Genomic DNA, 14759 nt, shown 5'->3' on the forward strand with positions numbered 1-14759 from the left:
GACACCACAATCACATCTGTGTACTGCAGCAATAAACTGTGATGTCATAAAACATAAAGAGGCCAAATCCTCAGCTACTGTAAATCAATGCAGCTCTTTTTTATTTTATTGGAGTTATATGACACTTTACTCTGGTTGTAGATCTGGCCCCGGGAGTTCACCTTCAAGACAGGCGAGAAGAGAAACTAGGCTGGAAAGGAAAAGGAAAGGAATGTCTTACTAAAGCATAATTAAATCAGAAAAGCAGTGTCCTGAGTTTTCTGTTAAAATGATCTCATTTTTTTCAATGTTGCACCAGTCCAAAAATCCCGTGTCAAAATTATGTGCCTTTTCGTGATTGAGGCCAGGGGAAAATCACAGGCTGGAAAAAAGTGCAGACCCAGAATCTTTTAGAATGTTTTCCCACTGTTTTTATAGAATCTGAGCTTTCTCTGCCTTCCCTGCCTCTCAGGTACTTCCATTAAATCCACCAGGATTTAGCAAAGGTATAAATAAATACAGTTGGTTGTTTCTACTGGGGCTAATTGTGACAAGCTAACACCCTAAGTTGGAGGAATATGTCAGAGGAGTAGTTTCATAGTGCTTAGGGTCAGAAGGGACCTAAACAGATCATCAGGTCTGACCCCCTGAACCAGGCAGGAACAAGTTCTGGGGTCATAACACCTCAACCAAATATCTGTCCAGCCTCCTCTTGAAGACCCCCCAGGTAGGAGAAAGCACCACCTCCCTTGGGAGTCCATTTCAGAGCCTGGCAGTCCTAACTGTAAAGTAATGTCTCCTGATGTCCAGCCTGAACCTTCTCTCTAACAATTTGTGTCCATTATTCCTAGTAACCCCTGGTGGTGCCTGAGGGAACAGAGCCTCACCCAATTCCCGCTGGTCCCCCCCGGTGAGTTTGTAAATGGCCACCAGATCCCCTCTCATCCTTCTCTTGTGGAGGCTGAATAGATTCAGGCCCTTTAGCCTCTCTTCATAGGGCCTGCCACGCTCGCTGCCCCCTGACCATGCGAGTGGCCCTCTTCTGTGCCCTCTCAGTGCTGTCCACATCCCTCCTGAAGTGCGGTGCCCAGAACTGGACGCAGCATTCCAACTGCGGCCTGACCAATGCTGCATAGAGGGGAAGGATCACCTCTCTGGACCTGTTCGTGATGCATCTGTAGATGCACGACAAGGTGTGGTTAGCCTTACTGACCACTTCCTCACATTGGCGGGTCAAGTTAATCCTGGAGTCAGCAGTTACTCCAAGATCCCTTTCTGCCACTGTGTTGACAAGAAGGGTGTTCCCCAGCCTATAGGTGTGTTGCTGGTTCCTTCTCCCTAGATGCAGCACCTTGCACGTGTCTGCGTTGACCTCCATCCTATTCTCATCCGTCCTCCTTTGCAACCTGTCTAGATCTAGCTGGATTCTGTCCCTCCCCTCCAGTGTGCCCACCTCTCCCCACATTTTGGTATCATCAGTGAATCTGGACAGCGTGCTTTCCACACCCACATCCAGCTCACTGACAAATATGTTGAACAGTACAGGATCAAGACCTAGGGGACTTCATTGCCCATCTCCCTCCAGGTCGAAAACGACCCATCCACCATTGCTCTCTGGGTGCGACCATCTAGCCAATTTGTCACCCATCTGACTGTGTAGGCATCAATGCCGCAGTCACCTCATTTTTTTAAGAGAATGTGGTGAGAGACGGTGTCAAAGGCCTTCTTAAAGTCCAGGACTTTAGTTAGTTGTATCAATGTACTGCACAAACGTATAACCAAAATGTGCATCTGCTATACTACTCCTATTGTGAAAAAAAAAACTGGTGCAGTTTCCTCAGCAGAGTTGCATTACAGATCTAAGCTAGCTCATGTAGGAGGAATATAGACATACTAGCGCAGCACTCTGTCCGAACTACTATACAGTGTTTCTCACATGGCTGAATAGTTTGTGGTCAGTGCTGTAGTAACACAGCTCTACTACTTCCAGTACTTGAGTTAGCTCAGGTACCTCTACAAAGCACTGTGCTGTACTGTATACCTTTAGTTACTTAAGTGCAAGTTTTCTCTCTACTATAGACAGAGCTGTAGAAAAAACATTGCAAACTTTTGGTATCTTGAATCAACAGCCAGATTTTGCCTCCACTTGGAAATACTCATCCAGACTGGTATGCAGTTTTGCTTCAAAACATGAACATGCCCTTGGAGTGTGTGTGTAAGCAGTCTCTTACTACTTAGTCCCTTACATTGGCACCTCACATCAGTTTATTCTTAATGGCACTAAATATATCACTTGGTTGTGTAGTTACCAAAGCCCTTTGGTTTCCCACTAGATGCACCAGATGCTCCTGCAATAATGGCCATTTTCAGAAAGGCACAAAAACACAATTATGTTTAAAATGGTTTTAAGTGCAGAGCACTTCCATTCTCAAAATTAACTGTAACAATTAGGCTTTTGGTATACATGTTCATTGTCAATGTGCCTAATTTGCAAGTAAAACAGTGCCTTCCTCTTCACCCCCTCCAATTGCCAGTCCTGCAATCTGAACCACCAGTCTCAAAAGTAACTCAAGCTTTTGTGGCTTTTGCATCCCAAACAAGTATGAAGATTCTGCAGCACAGTCTGCTATCAGTTACACCCGTGTCAACTCCACTGACCTCTGTAGGGTTTGCACAGGTGTTACCAAGTTGCCTTTGTAACCGGCATCAGTGGAGCCTTACCTCTATCATGTGATAGGGCATTCTTATATAACCTTACCTAATCGGGAAATCTTATATAGGGCTGACTCATGGTAGGCTGCTGGGGCCAGGAAATAAGGTTCAGTACTAGCATTTCTTTTGAAATCAGTGTCCAAGCTGAACTGTTTTTTAGCAGAAAAAAGGAGTAAATGAAGTATCCTGTATCTCTACAAGCACCGGGCAGAGAAGTGGTGAAGATGACTGCAGTATATTGAAACTGTTCCTGTAAGCAAATTATATTTTGGATGGGAAGGAAGAATGATTAGGGGTATGGGGAGGCTTTCATATCAGGAGAGATTAAATAGGCTAGGATTTTTCAGCTTGGAAAAAAGATGACTGAGAGTAGACATGGCAGAGGCTTAAAAAATAATAAATGGTGCAGAAAAAGTAAATAGGGATATATAACTTACTGTCTCACACAACAGTAAAAGAGCTAGAGAACATAAAATGTTTAAACTTAACAAAACAAAGTTATTTTTTGTACAGTGTATATAATTAACCTTGGAAACTTACTTCCACAAGATATTGTGGAGGCTGCTAATTTAACCCAGATCAAAGGGGATTGGATGAATTCATGAAGGAAATGTCTAGCAGTAAGTAATGAAAGTGGCAGGTAGGGGTGCAGCCTCTGAATTAGAACATCCTAAATCTCTAAATGCTGGAAACTGCAGTAGAAGAGCAGGGGTTGGAAAACTCAGTACATACTCTCCTTACCCTCTGTGTCAACATCCACTCTGCCACTGTGTGAGACCGGATACTGGGTTAGACAGATCTGTGTCCTAGCACAGTAAATGGCAGTTCTTATGTTCAAGCCTTTTCTGTATTTAAGCATATTACAGGGCCTAAAGATATGCAGTTGGGTAACTTGGCACTTTGAAAATCACACTTGGTTACTGGTGACCTAAGAATCAAGTGTGATTCTTAGGAATGTAAATACCTTTAAAAATCTGCTCCTTAGCCTGTTTGTGCCTCAGTTTCTCATCTGCAAAATAGGTGTAATAGCATTTCCCTTCTTCACAGAGGTGTTGTAAGGATAAACTTGTGAAAGATTGTGTGGAGCTTTGATACGGTGGCACTGGGAACTATATAAGTAGCTTGGATAGAAAGAATGCTAAATTGTAGTAGGTGTAGACCTGCTGAAGATGTATATTGCAGTGAGAGCATGGAGGGGACTGCAGAATCTGAGAGCCATTCAAAATGTGAAGAGCATGATGATCCATGGAAGAGTGGCGCTTGGGAAGACCAGGTGTGAGATGAGACCATTGACTACCCCAAAGACTTGAACGGCAAAGTCGGGTGACTGAATTCAAGTGGGAAACGGACTAATAAGGAACAAAACTATTTGTGATTTAACTGATAACCAGGGTAAAGTAAAGGATATTGTGAGAAGTTGACTCCACTGGGCAAAGAATGGCTTATCTTTTCACAGGGGCTAAAACTGCATTTCAAATGAATGACCTGATGAAGAATGTCTTGCATTCAGAAGCTTGTCTAACTCTATCTCTTCTATGCAGTTGGTCCAATAAAAGATATCACCCTAAGAAATCTATCCCAAATGAACACATTACCAAGAAGTGAAGGAACTGAAATACATGAAAGAACAGACAAATAGCAAAGACTTGCTTGCAATAAATCACAACACAGTATCTAACACTGCTATGCCAGTACTGAGACACTGAACTTTATTTGTTGGCCCTAGTCACCTGATTGGAGTCAGGGCTTCAAAATGTTATACTCCTGTCACATAGTCAGGGTCAGTGTCCGCTGACACCACTGGCTACTGTTATATGACTCCCCTGGTTAATGTTACAGGTTTGCCATTGGAACTTGGCAATTTTGTTGATGAAAGGTGTGAAGGAATAGGATCCAGATCACTCTCTTGTAACTGTATTAGATTGACTAGGCTAAATGAAATAAACAGGAATAAACACTTTGTGGCAAAAAAAAAAAAAATTAAATTGTGCAGACCTGAATTGGAATGCCCGCAGGTAGCTAATGTGTTGAGTAAAAAGCAGCCATTTCCCTAGATTAGCTCATCAGGGTCAAGCTGCATGTTAACACTACTTAAGTATTGTAATCATTGACATTAAAGCACTTTACTAGTCTGTTTTTTACAAAGCCCATCCCCTAGCTTTTGAGCAGAGGCTTCAGGGTTTGCAAAACTTGTAAAGTAGTACCTGCTGTATTAACTGGTTTTAATATATCTACTGTGACCCTTTAATAGAGCAGTGAAATGAGCTTGTATGGAAGGAGCCTTACAGCAGATGTGCAAGGCTGAGGCCAGAGTTTTAGCAATCAGATGCTACTTTCCTGACAGGTAACTTACACGGAAGCCTTCTGTCCACATACTGCTACACTGATCTAGTTTTTTCTTGAGTGTACTGCATATGACAATGTCAGACAGTAGGCAATTCATTTCCAACAAAAAAGCTCCTTTGGCTAGGTGAACTCATACTTGAACTACCTCCGTACAATTTGTAAATCAAGCTACCTAATTGTTTGGTTGTCTGAGATATTGGTACACAAGTTTAATGACTAACATGACTTGTCACCATAACAGCCAGTGACCATTTGTTTAAGTTTCTTTTTCATGACCAATTGAAATCAACAAGCTACATGCTTTTTTTAAAATTTCTCTTTTTCACGTTGAATTGTAAAATGGGCTCCACCATTTGTTTTGAGTTTCCATAGTTACAATTGGTACAAATTGGGAAAAAAATTGCATGGGGAGTTTTCTGATTTCTTCAGGCATTTTTATAACACATTTTTATGGTGTATTGAGGTGGTATTTGGTACCTGTTGGAGCCTCTGATTACTGTCATTGCCACTAAAGCTTCATCAGCCTCAGTAGATCCAGAAATGTATCCTTACTCAGAGGACAAGCCTGTGATCCAGAATATGTTCACTTGAGAAAAAGGCAACTAGTAAAAACTGGGAAGATAACTTGTGTTGTCTTTTTTTGTGTGTGTGGTCTTGTATTCCCTCTGAACCCCAAGCTGTCATCTAAATCAGTTTTTTAAGGGTAAAAGATCAGGTCCTTTGTATTTACTTAGTAGAAGCAGAATTGTTGTGGTTGTTGTTTCTGTTATGATATCATTTAGGGGCCCCAGACAACATCAGGACATGCCAGGACTATGTATTGTACAAACACAGTGGAATATGTGGTCCTTCCCAAGATTGCTTGCAATCTAAATGAAAAAGATACACAAAAGAAGGAGGAAATGTTACTCCGTTTTACGTATGGTTCTCTGAGTCGGACACCAAGCTAGGCACACTGGTATATTACTAGACCACTGAAAGTGTTATTGTGATCACCTTCTGCACTACATTGTGTCCCTTTATAAAATGGTAGAAATAATTTGGAGAAACCCTTATACGCTTGCAAGACTAAGGATACAGTTTAGCTTTGGGGTGCCATGTTTGAACCACATGTCATGAAACAGGTTCTCTGCTGCTTTATTTGGTAAAAGTTATGCTGGTGAAGTGCAATTTTTCCACTTGGTTTCAATGGTAGGGCTTTCTGATGGCGCTGCTACTCCCGTTAGTGAATTAATACACCTTATTTGAGACAGTTCTACCAATAGAAATCTTCAGTGTAGATGCTGCATCAGATGGATCAAAGATTTTCCCAGGGAAACCCGTGTCAGGTGCAAATAGAAACCACTTCTCCTGTGTCACAGTTCATCTGGCCATCCCGTCCTTCTCCAAGGTCACTACTTTCGAGACTTAGTTTTATATCTTCATGTTAGGAAGGGATGGGATACTTGACTGTGTTCCTTACTTGGACTGTGTTGATTATTAGTGGGCTTATTATTAAGCAGTTAGTGATGTCCATACATTAAGTGATTTTGACAGCCGTATTTTTTTTTAGCATACTGTAGGAATTTTGCATGGTGCATGGAATTTTACATGTCTAAACAGTCATGGTTAGTTTTTCAACTAACAGAAAAAGATAATTTTGGATTAGGCTCGAAAAGTAGAAAGCTGCATTATAAAAATTAAATGTAAGCTTTTAATCTTCCAATGTCCCTTATGAAAATGTAATGTCATTCCAGTAGTAAAAAGTCAGCCTGAGGACTAATTTTTTTTGGCCTTCAGCCAAAATCATGTAGCTCCAGTGTATAGTGATTAGTTGATTTTGAGCCTTTTTGGAGACCTCAGCTGTCTTATAGAGAGTGGAAGTATGTCTTGATTAAAATCAATACTTGAAAAATTATGACTGGGAATTAAAAATAAATAAATTATGTAACATAATAGTTTAAAGGCAGATGTGTGCAGCTGACAAGACTGGAACTCATTATAACAAAAATTCTAGGTATACAAATAAAAGAAATACAAGCTCTTATACACTTCTAAAAAAGTAGAAGTCTTGTCTCATTATGGCAGCTTCTATTTAAATCCAAGTTTTAAATCTCCTAAACTATTCAGAAGGGCTGATGATGATGGTGTTCCAGTTTAGCAAGTGACAGATCACACTTAATAATATTATTTATACAAAGGGTTTTTTTTTTCTTTTCATAGTTTCAGTCAATTCTGCTTCCGTGTTAACAGAATACATTTTGTTGCATAGGCTTCTGCACATCTGAAATCATCAACGGTACAATGGTCAAGCAGAGACAACTTCAGTGACTGAAAGAAAAATGAAATTTCAAGAAGGCTTTTTTTTAATAACAAAGCATCTTCGGGGGGGGGTTAAAGTTAGAAAATCAAAGTCTTTACCTGTGATATCCTTTTGTTTTCATCCCACTGTTGTTTGGGATCCGCACCTGTTATATATATGGTAAGAATAGCAGAGATTCATAACCCAGCAACAGTACTCAGCCAGAATCCTCTGTGACCGGGTCAAACATACACACACTGAAGGTTCATGGCCAGGTTACTAAGTCAAGGCTGGCAAGTCTCCATGATAATGTTTTCTTTCTCTCTCACTTTTTTTTTTTTTTTGGTCTGTCTTCCAAACAATAGGTTTTTTCTTTAAAAAAATAATCACCTAACAATGAAAACTATTTAAGTATGACCAAATCAAAAGCAGTTTTTATTAAAAAGTTGGGTCAGGGCAGGATTCTTATATTTTGGATTTAATCTTATAATATAGTTTTAGGTGGCACATGAAAGAAATAAATTTGTATTGAAACAATTGAAATCCACTTTTCCAGTTCCTGGCTTTTTCCTGGAAGAAGATTAAACACAGACTTTTTTCCCCCCAGACTAGACCTAAAAATTAAGTGATCTACAATATATAGTTATTTTTTCAATGTTTGGAGGCTTATAAATAACTTCTACAATGAAATGCACACATACAAGCAGCAGAGATTCTGGTTCTAATTACTTGTACTTTAGTTGAACTTTGGCGTTTCCTTTGACTTTCTGCCTAATGTATGTGAGCTGTGTGCCTTGCACTCCAGCAGTGAATTCACAAAAAAAGAAGAAAAAAGTCCAGACTGACTCTTCTTGGTGCCAACAGAAATGAGGGTTAACAGAATGTTTTGACCAAATGCAACACTTTACTATTCACCCTAATTAGCTGAAATTGCTCCTTCCCACCGGGGACCCTGAGCTCAGTATTCAGAATTCCCTTGGGGCTATGCAGGAAATGCCATTAGCTTTACAACTTCTTATTCTTTTAAGACTCAGTGTGCATTAACATGCAGGCCTAATAATCTGAATTTCTAGTAAAACGAAAGGGATTTCATAATGTTTGCCTGCTTCTAATCAGTCACAACATAAAATACCTCAATCTGTCAACATGGTTTAGCTAACAGTAAATTAGGTCTCACGAAGCACACTGTTGCTTAAAGATTTTATCTGCTACTTTATCTAACCTTTAGAAAAAATTTCAAACATGTTAGGAATCATGAAGTGACCTATTGTTTGAGAATCCCTGTATTTATTAGTGGCACTCGGGTGTTTCAAAACTGCATGAGGCTGTATTTTCTCAGGTGAATTGAAATTCCAAAGTGTCACATCTTTCAGAAATATTAGGGGAAAAAAACCTGTTTCTGTTTTCCCCTTTGGGGAAATCAATCCCTAAAATTGATTATTAAAAAAAATGTCTTAGCTGGGACTCCACCCTCCTGGCTATAAAGAAGAAATACACAGTTACTATACACTTTGTTCTCCTGCTGTTGTTACGTAACCCTCCCCTGTGAAGTAGTTAATCGGACTTTGTACTGATACATTTGCACCTCTTGTCCAGTGACTTGAATTGATTTAAACCTCTTGCACCATCCCTTGGAGCTGCCAACATAGTACTGTTCAGATACCTGAACTGAGAGAAGGAAGCTAAGTTCTCTTCAGCAGCATAGAGCTCATGTGATCTGAGTTTAGCTGTCTGAGGAAAACTATTGAATCTTGCCTGTAACTGAAAATAAACATGTGCCTGTCCCATAATTGTATTTTCTTGTGACAAATAGGCTTGGGACAGCTATTACACATATAAGTGTAAGTGCTCAGAATAGGTGATCAGATTATACTGATCAGTGATAATAATACTTGTACTACAAATAATATTTACACTATAATTATACTGATCAGTATCAGTGATCAGAAACCAATTCAAATCTGTAACACAATAAAAGTTCAGTGCGCATGAGCTGCTTTCAAAATGTCCGAAACCGGTTTAAGATGAACCTAGATGGATTTAGTATCAGACTTAACGGATTTAGGTTAAAGCAGATTAGTCCCAGGTTCCCTGCAGATTCAAGTTAACTCAGTCTCCAAGCATCCCAGGATGCTTTGCACCTCCCCCACAAACCCACCCTCACAGGGTGGGTGGCCTAGGTTTGGCCCAAGCTGTTTGCTCCAGCCCAGCAGGAAGGCTTGCTCTAGCACCCCCTGGCTTCCGGCCTGGGCCACTGCAGGCATGTGGCTGTATTTCTGGAATCAAAAGTGAATGTCCGTTCACTTGCTTATTGGTTCAATCTACACAGTTTGGACTAGCCTGCAAAGATTGGACTGATTCAGCCTCAGGCTTTTTGATTGTCTGTACTTGGCCATAAAGCAGAATAAGTGTTTGTTTCTCTGACATGCTCATTCCAGTATATGGGTTAAGCTAGTTCAATAGCTGAATATATCTCAGTTGGTTTGGGAGCGTCTTCTGTTTGTTGTTTTTTTGTTTGTCATAGCCATTTTTAAACTGTCCAGCTGGACAGTTCTGTAGCAGCTTCCCCAGCATCTTCAGTTGCTGACTCTGCTTAGTGCATTTATGAACAGAGCTGGGTGTCTAATCTTTTTCTAAGTAACACAAGTTCCTGTGGTTTAGCTGAGTCTGACATATGGTTAGCAATTTGAACACTACTATTGGATGCTGTTGCCTCTTTGGAAGGAACCCATCAAAAGTAAACAGAAGCAGATCAGAATTATTCCTAAAAGTCTGCTTTCTCCTAACTGAAATCACATAAGAATAGCAAGAATTCAATTCTTTCACTGAATGACATAACCCTCTTTACCCATGGGAAGTCTAAAAACTGCTTTTTAGACTGACTGAGAGCTGAATGAGCTAATATAGAATGTGTTGTTGTCCGCTAAGATTGCAGAGTTTTAGAGCTAAAATTTTACCATTCCACAGACTGATTGGGAGCCACTAAGATGCATGAAATATAAGGTGCAGAATGTTTAAGGCCTCTCAAGGGCATTTGATTAATCTAACTTTAATTTAAAAGGACTAATAGATTATTGATTTAAGCAGAATGACTGTGCACAAATCAATAACAGAGTATTCTGTGTCTATCTTAAATACTAAAAATGACTATTGAAAAAAGGAATATGGTGGTTTTCATCTCTTTTTTTCTTTCATTAACTTTCATTAAGGGAAAATACTTTAATAAACTGTATTTAGTAGAGCAGGCAACTTACTTGTAACTGGTTTAGCAAATTTTAGAGTGTGTAGTGATGAAATGTAGCACAGAATAAGTGTGGCCATTGCTTGAATCTTGTATTTGGCCATGTGTAGTTCTCTGTTACTCTGTTTTTCATCCAGTTATATCTCATTATAGTTATAAGCAAGAAATATATCCATACTAATAATCATGTCTTTGCTTGCAGTGAACTGCTAGATCCTAGTTTGCAGTCTTTTAACAGGTCTGACAGGAGGCAAATGGCCAGGCCCAGTCACAGCGCCAGCCTGCCCACCTGTCTGTGGGCACACTGCCCACCTTACTTGCCTGCCATGCCTTGTTGTTAAATTAAGATGGTACTAGGTGGGAGGCTGCCCTTCAAGTGCCCTGATGTCAAAGGGCAGTATTCACAGAACTCCGACCTCCCCTTTATCATGTCCCATGCCTTGCAGATGTTTCTATGAGTTGTGCTATGCTCTGGCCTGAGGCCAGACCCAATTCAGCACAGTGTTAGGCCTCTCTCACGCTGCCCTTTTTAGAGCTTCGCGCATACTGACCCCCCCCCCCCCCCCCACGGCTCCCCCCCCCCAGAGCCTGTGCCCTTTAGCCCTACCTGCTTCATGCCCCTTACCAGGTCACATTCACCCCATCCTGCTCCTTTCCACAACCGCGTAGGTCATCAGACTTTTCTTTCCTTGGCTGTCCTTGGCCAGGGCTGGCACAGCCTTTTGGGCCTCTCCCACGACCCTCATCTGCACGATGGCTGAGCAGTTAGCCAAATAGTGGATTAACTCCACCCCCAGCGCCTCACGAGGTAACCCCCGGATCTCCTATTGGGGTCAGTAACTCGCCCTTTTCACTCATGACTTGCCCTATGATGCCTCACTCACCCTCAGGCCTACTTGCCTCCTCAGGCACCCGAATGCTTACTTGGGTCTCTTTGCCCCTTTCCTCACGGGGCCTCAACACACTCACCCCCTTCTCTTGGGCTCAACACACTCGCCCCCTCTGCTGAGGCTCTGGGATCTTACACCTCCACAGGTCCATGGGCATACCTGGCCCCACTAGCCTCCAGGATCTTACACCCATATGGGCTTAGATGCCTCCTGATAGGTGTGCCTGGCCCCACTACCTTCTCTGGGCTCGGGTGACCCTCCCTGGGTGTGCCTGGCCCTACTCCCCTCCGCTGTTGTTAACCCACCAAATGGTGGAGGCTGCGGTTTTAAGGCACCCCTTATTGCCTTTCCCCAGGGAGGTAACTGGCCTGGCATTTCTTGGGGACTGTCCCCCCACAGCCACTTCCACCAGGCCTCCATTCCCCAGCAGTCATACCAAGGGCAGAAGTCTCCTGCCATCCCCATAGCTCCTGCCCTCACCTCCAAGATGTTCCATGAGTATCAGCGCAGCCGGGTAATGTTGCTCCTTCAGCTGCTAGCAGCAAACTGCTGCTCTAGCACAGAGAGCCAGGATCTTAAAATGGCTGCCTCATCTGGACTGGCCTGCACATGTCTTCTACCTGGTCTCCTCCTTAAAGTGGCAGAAACCAAAGGTGCTCTGCCACCCACCTTCACCCTTAAAATGGTTTCTGGGGGATGCTTTCCCTCATAAATGACTGGTGCCTCCTGAGACTGGGGGGGTGCGCCATTTGTAGGCAGCATTGGGGACTGCCTGGAGATGCCGGTGGCAGTCAGAGGCGAGCGGGGAATGCCTGCAGACACTGGCGCTGGTGGCAGTGGGGGGGAGGGGTGGTAGTCGGCAAGCGGGAACTGCCCACCGATGCTGGAGCAGGAGGTGGTGGTCAGTGAGTAGGGACTGCCCACAGATGCCAGCAGCTGCATCAGCGGCAAGGGGAGGGTGGGTGGTGAGCAGCAACTGCCTGCCAAACCTGGCGGCGGCTTTGGCAGCGGCCAATCTCAGAGGGGCCATGTGCCCCCCCATGCCCTTCCTACACGTCACCTATGCTTTCCCTGCTGCTCACAAAGCAGGCTCCCTCACAGCCTGTAATAGCCCTTAAGTGGTGAGCACCCCATTGGTGCTCCACCACACAGGGAATATACTTCCTTGGAGTGACAGTAACTTTACTTGAGCAGAAATACCAGAAATGATCCTATTATCTGATCCCACTTGCCTGACACTTGAGGCTTCTGTTAGTGAGTTTGAAGAGCTCTAGTTGATGACAAATTGTGGATTTAATACAAACATAATATTTTAGTAAAGTGTGAAATATCCTGGGCATTAAATCTTGATTAGAATTTTCTATTAAGTAATATTCTTGGGGTTTTGTGTTAAGGCCCTTGAGATTTAGCTCTGCCTTTGTATCTGTTTAGATCCAAGTTCACAAGTTAATGTCATTTGTATGTATGCGTTGAAAAGTTAGAGGAATTTGTCTAGGCAGCAGCAGAACAGCTAAGTAAAGTAAGAAAATGTATTGCATGTCTACCATAAATATGAAGAATGATGGCAGTGAATCGCAGAGAACTAATGCTGATGTTTTGTAAAGATATAGTTTGCATCTCTTATCTTGCTTTCTGGGGCTTTCATGTCTTTTTCTGGTAAGGAGTAACTAATACCTCAACAGATTCAAAATAAATGGCCATTCAGAAGTGTCAGGGGAAGAGAGAGACTGTCAGAATACTTGAATATCCCCTTTTTGGAATGGTTTTCCAACATCATCCTCCTATACAGGATAGCAAAGAAAAATTATTGAATTAGGCCAGTTTCAGAGATGAAAGACCTATTTTAGGATTACTCAGTCCTTTTTGATCCCAGTCTTACGCATTTATGCATAAATCATTTGTCTCTTAAAGTTCTTTGAGGAGGTTTCATATCCTTCTGTGACATCATAGGATTCTGAAAATGATCTTTCTGTGGAAACAGTCAAGACATATTAGTGCACGTGCAGTTAGAAAACATAGAAGAATGGTTTCACAAGCTGATCCCTTGCATAAACTGGATTTGGTGCTTCAATATACATGTGTTTCAAGGGACCGAATCTGGAACATGAGTCAGCGTCTGCCCTTGTAGTGTAGTCTATAGATTTTATGCATGGGTATTCAAGGCAAAATTTGTCTCAGTATGTAAATCTAAAGCCACTTGCCTTTTGAAAATTAAGTGACAAGATTATGGAAGAGACTGAGTATAAACAACTCATGCTTAGATGTGGGAGGTGTGGTTGATGTCATATACTTGGATTTTAAAAAGACCTTGGATATGGTCTCCTACAATGCTCTTATGAAAAAACTGGGGGATTGTGGACTGGCAGAGTCCACAGTTAGGTGGGTTGGGAGGTAGCTTAGGGGTCGAACCCAGAGAGTGTTAGCGGATGAGAATATATTGTCTTGGCAGGAGGTGGCCAGTGGTGTCCCACAGGGTTCGGTTCCTGACCCTGTGCTGTTTAATATCTTTATCAATGATTGAGATGGAGATGTGGAAAGCACTCTGGCCAAGTGTGCGGACGATACTAAGTTATGGGGAAAAGAGGTCACACTAGGGGACAGGATGTGGATTCAAGCAAACAACAAGCTGGAAAGGTGGGGAAAGCGGAACTGGATGCAGTTCAATAAGGATAAATGCACTGTTCATCTGGGGAGAAATAACCAGCGACATGAATATAGGTTAGGAGGAGATGGTCTGGCCAGCACAATGGCTGAAAGGGACATCAGGGTTATGGTTGATCACAGGATTCACATGAACTGCCAGTGGAATGCTGTAGTCAACAGTACTAATAGCATACTGGGATGCATTAGCTGATGCATCACAAGCAGGGCTAAGGAAGTAATACTTCCTCTCTACTCAGTGCTGGTGAGACCCCAGCTGGAGTACTGTGTCCAGTTCTGGGCACTGCACTTCAAAAAAGATGTGGAGAATCATCAAAGGGTCCAGAGAAGGCCACAAGAATGATGAAGGGCTTGGAGGCCAAAACTTACAAGGAAAGACAAAGGGATCTGGGACTGTTCAATCTGTGGAAGAGAAGACTTAAGGGGGGACTTGGTGACTGTCTGTAAGTATATAAGGAGTACATATTGGGAGCTCGGAGAAAAACTGTTCACTAGGGGGCCCCAGCGGAGGGCAAGGAGCAGTGACCATAAACTGTTAGCAGATGGTTTCAGGTTGTATGTAAGGAAGAACTTCTTTCCGGTAAGGGTGACCAGAATCTAGAATAGACTTCCCAAGGAAGTGGTGCAGTCCCCAACCTTGGAAGTCTTC

General features: G+C 42.3%; 1 protein-coding gene across 8 annotated transcripts in view; it reads left to right on the top strand.

The window, feature by feature from the left end:
* The window catches only part of RARB (retinoic acid receptor beta), a 563324-nt gene that overhangs the window by 434710 nt on the left and 113855 nt on the right, over positions 1-14759 (top strand). The window contains exon 1 of one of the 8 annotated variants that reach the window (XM_025201024.1): positions 2776-2943. The exons of the other annotated variants lie outside the window; for them this stretch is intronic. The gene's annotated coding sequence lies outside the window, so the exon portion shown is untranslated. Of the gene's footprint in view, positions 1-2775; positions 2944-14759 lie in introns of those variants that run through there. 8 annotated transcript variants of the gene reach the window in all.

The sequence above is a fragment of the Alligator sinensis genome, unplaced genomic scaffold, assembly GCF_000455745.1.
Source record: "Alligator sinensis unplaced genomic scaffold, ASM45574v1 scaffold299_1, whole genome shotgun sequence".
NCBI classification, from domain to species: domain Eukaryota; kingdom Metazoa; phylum Chordata; order Crocodylia; family Alligatoridae; genus Alligator; species Alligator sinensis.